This window comes from Neomonachus schauinslandi, chromosome 5 (assembly GCF_002201575.2).
Source record: "Neomonachus schauinslandi chromosome 5, ASM220157v2, whole genome shotgun sequence".
Classification (NCBI taxonomy): Eukaryota; Metazoa; Chordata; class Mammalia; order Carnivora; family Phocidae; genus Neomonachus; species Neomonachus schauinslandi.
In genome coordinates, this window is record NC_058407.1 from 47,889,128 (window position 1) to 47,893,147 (window position 4,020).

The window sequence follows — 4,020 nt, forward strand, 5'->3', positions numbered from 1 at the left end:
TGATGGCTTTGGGATGTGTCCACTTGGCTAAGCTGAACTACATCCTCCAGAATTCCTTTTCTAATGTGTTTCTGGCTATGGTGAGCTACAAAGAAGATTCTTTTGTAAAAATTGTTGGCTGATAGCTAGGCAGCAGCTATTTTGTAACACACACACCCCCACTCCCAATACAACCAAGCACCAATCTAGGTGCTGCTGTGAAGGGATTTTGCAGATGTAATTAAAGTCGCTACTCAGCTGAGTTTAAATTAACCAAAGGGATATTGTTCCAGGTGATTTAATCAGAGGAACCCCCCAAGTTTCAGTGAGATATAATTGACATACAACACTGTATAAGGTTTAAGGTACACAGCATGATGGTTTGATTTATATTGCAAAATGATTACCACAGTGAGTTTAGTTAACATCCACCATCTCATATAGATAGAGAAAATTAAAAAAAAATTTTTTTTCTTGCGATGGGAATGCTTAGGATGTACTCTGTTAACAACTTTCAAATATCTCATATAGCAGTATTAACCAAAGTCACATGTTGTACATTGCATCCCCAGTACTTATTTATCTTCTACCTGGAAGTTTGCACTTCTGACCACCTTCATCCAATTCCCCCTCACCTCCAAGCAAAGCTTTTAAAAAGAGGGTTTAAACCCTCCGTGATGTCAGAGAGTCCACACACAGAGCAGAAGGAAAGCTGTAAAACGTTTTTCTACACTCTGGGACAAAACTTATGTTGGTGCTGCTGATCTGCTGATTTGCCTTGTTGGTGCAAAGTAGCAGCTGGGCCTGAGATTGCTTTCCATTCCAGCTGGATCCTCATTTGATTTCACCGACTCCTGGGCCAAGTGTGTGTATTCAACTCCAGGACCGAGAGCCCGGGTGCTGCAGGATGCTCTCATCATCAAATTCACTCTTGTGAGGTCCCAGCCTGCTTGTGATCTCTGCTTTCTGATGCCTGCCCTATGGATGTCAGGCTTGCTTAGCCAGCTCCTACAACTGTGTAAGGCAATTCCTTGTAATAACTAAATGGGTAGATTAAAAAAAACCCGAAAAACCCTTATAGTGGTTCTGCTTCTCTAGTTAAATTCTGACATGCTACATGAACTAAAGAAGCAATTGTTTTCTTTAAATGTCATGAAGTTAGGCAGTCGGAAACCTAAATGGCCACCAACGTTCATTCATTCATTCGTGTAACAGTTCTAGCGTTGGCAATAGAGCAATAAACAAGGTGGATTTGGACCCACCCTGGGAGAGCAGACCTTCTAGTAGGAAAGCAGATGTTGAGCAATATTTACAAGGATAATAAGGCTAGCACGGAGCTGTTAGAAGATATAACTGGGAGATCTGACCTACTCTGACATGTCAGAGAAGGGAAGTAAGGCCTTGGAGAGAGAGCAAGAGAGCATGACAACAAATGAAAGGCATCCAAGCAGTTCTTTAGAGAGTTGTTCATGGTGGTAGAAGGGATAAGGCTGGAGAGGCAAGCCATAGAGGGCCCTGCAAGCCAAGATAATGATGTCTGACTTTACGTGGAGGGACAAACATTTTTTTTTTTTTAAAGATTTTATTTATTTATTTGAGAGAGAGAATGAGAGACAGAGAGCACGAGAAGGAAGAGGGCAGAGGGAGAAGCAGACCCCCTGCTGAGCAGAGAGCCCGATGTGGGACTCGATCCCGGGACTCCAGGATCATGACCTGAGCCGAAGGCAGTCGCTTAACCAACTGAGCCACCCAGGCGCCCGGGACAAACATTTCTATTTAAAAATCTTCATACTTTAAAAAAAAAATTTATTTGAGAGAGCACATGTGCACAAGTGGGGGAGGGGCAGAGGGAGAAGCAGGGGGCTTGATCACAGGACCCCGAGATCATGCCTGAGCTGAAGGCAGAGGCTTAACTGCCTGAGCCACCCAGGCACCCCTAAAAATCTTCATACTTTGGAAGCCTATATTTCTTTTTCATTTTATGATACCCTACTATGATTTCACTCTGAGCCTTTAAAGATCGCACGGTGTTAGTGTGCTTGCTCCTGCCTCTGCTTTTATTTCTTTTAAGTTTTTTTCGTATAGTCCTTTGTATAACCCACGATGCTTTTTTTATTATGCTGTTGTCACACTGGCTATTGTCATACTATTTTTAACCCATTCTCCTTATGCTTTGAATTTTCACAGTACACCTGTTAAAGGAAAAAGAAAACAAAATCTGAACTCTTAATACTAATTTACCTGACAGTTCCCTTGTCTCAGTGTTTATTTTCTGTTCTATCAAAACTTGCAGCCAGGGTTTCTGGAGGGTGGGCGATTCACCTGGCTTCATTATTCCTGGCCTTCTGTGCCTATCTGAGGTGCAGGGAGCTCAGCCCTTCCTTGGGCTTTAACCCTTCCTGCCTGCTAAGCACCCTGATGCTAGGATTTTCTTAATTAAGTAAATGAGCCACATACCATCCTTGAAAAGTGGGGCAGTAAATACCATCAATTACATGGATTAGAGAGTTAAGAAAGACTGGAGAAACTAGAACTTATGTGACAAAACCAATCACAAATCTGAGTAGGTTAAGCATGAGCTCAAATTTAATTTTTGTCTTCCTTTGCTTGTCTTCATTTTTCCAAAATGCCCTCTTCAGGTCTCCCCTATAGCTGCCTTTGGGGAAGCAACTAGGTATAGAGGGGTTAACCAAATTTTAAAATTTTAAAAGCAGACTGATTTGGGTTGAAAATCTGGTCCCACCATAGCCTATTCCTTTATCTGTAAAATGGGAAAAACATTATCTACCTGTCAAATGACATGTGCAAAGCAACTAGCTTAATCTAGGTACATAGATGGGGTTTAATAAATTTGCAGTATTAAACACTATGATCTTGAATGAGGTGCGTGGCAGAAGGAGAGGATTTAACTACATAGCAGTTTACTCTTTCTTTTTACCCTTTGTACACATTTTTTACCCTTTGTACACATTTTTTTTTAAGATTTTTATTTATTTATTCATGAGAGACAGAGAGAGAGGCAGAGGGAGAAGCAGGCTCCCAAGGAGCAGAGAGCCCGATGCGGGACTCGATCCCAGGACCCTGGGATCATGACCTGAGCCGAAGGCAGACGCTCAACCATCTGAGCCACCCAGGCACCCGCCTTTGTACACATTTTTATACAAGGGGTAAGAAGCATCATTTGCTTTAAGAGCAGTATCTGATCTCTCAAGTTCCCAGTCAGGAGTCATGACAGATGGTCAGGTTCATAGATTGTGAGGACACTTGTAGAACTTCTCCAGACTTGTTTAAAATGAATTGGAGTTGGGGCACCTGGGTGGCACAGTTGGTTAAGCATCCGACTCTTGGTTTCAGCTCGGTCATGATCTCAGGGTCCTGGAATGGAGCCTGGTGTTGGGCTCTGTGCTCAGCAGGGAGTCTGCTTGACATTCTCTCTCTCCCTCTGCCCCTCCCCCTGCTTGTACACCACCCCCTTTAAAAATAAATAAATCTTTTTTAAAAAGGTGAATTGGAGTTAACTTTATTGTGGTAATTATTTCTCAACATATACACTATCAAATCATTATGTTGTACACCTTTAATACATTATATGTCAATCATATTTCAATAAAACTGGAGAAAAACTATCCTCACTGTTTAAAAAAAAGATGAATTGGAGTGAAAAAGTTTTGGAAATAGTGGTGAGGGCTGTGCAACATTGCAAGTATAATTAATACCACTGAATTGTACACTTAGAAATGGTTAAATGATAAATTTTATGTTATGTATGTTTTACCACAATAAAAAAAAAAATTAACCCCTCTCCCCCACCAAAAAAAAGAAGTGAATTGGAGAGAGGCCTGCTGGCTGTGTCTGAATAACTCCTCCTCCCACTCCCAAATGTAGGCTAGCTTAGTAATAATGTGACCCACTTAAGAACGAACGAACTGTACAGGGACTGTTGTTGCTAAATGCTTCTAGAATGTGAGTGAGGAGGGTCCATGCCTCAACTTCTCATCTTCCAGGTGAGGGATTGGAGACTGCACACACAGGTTGGGGACA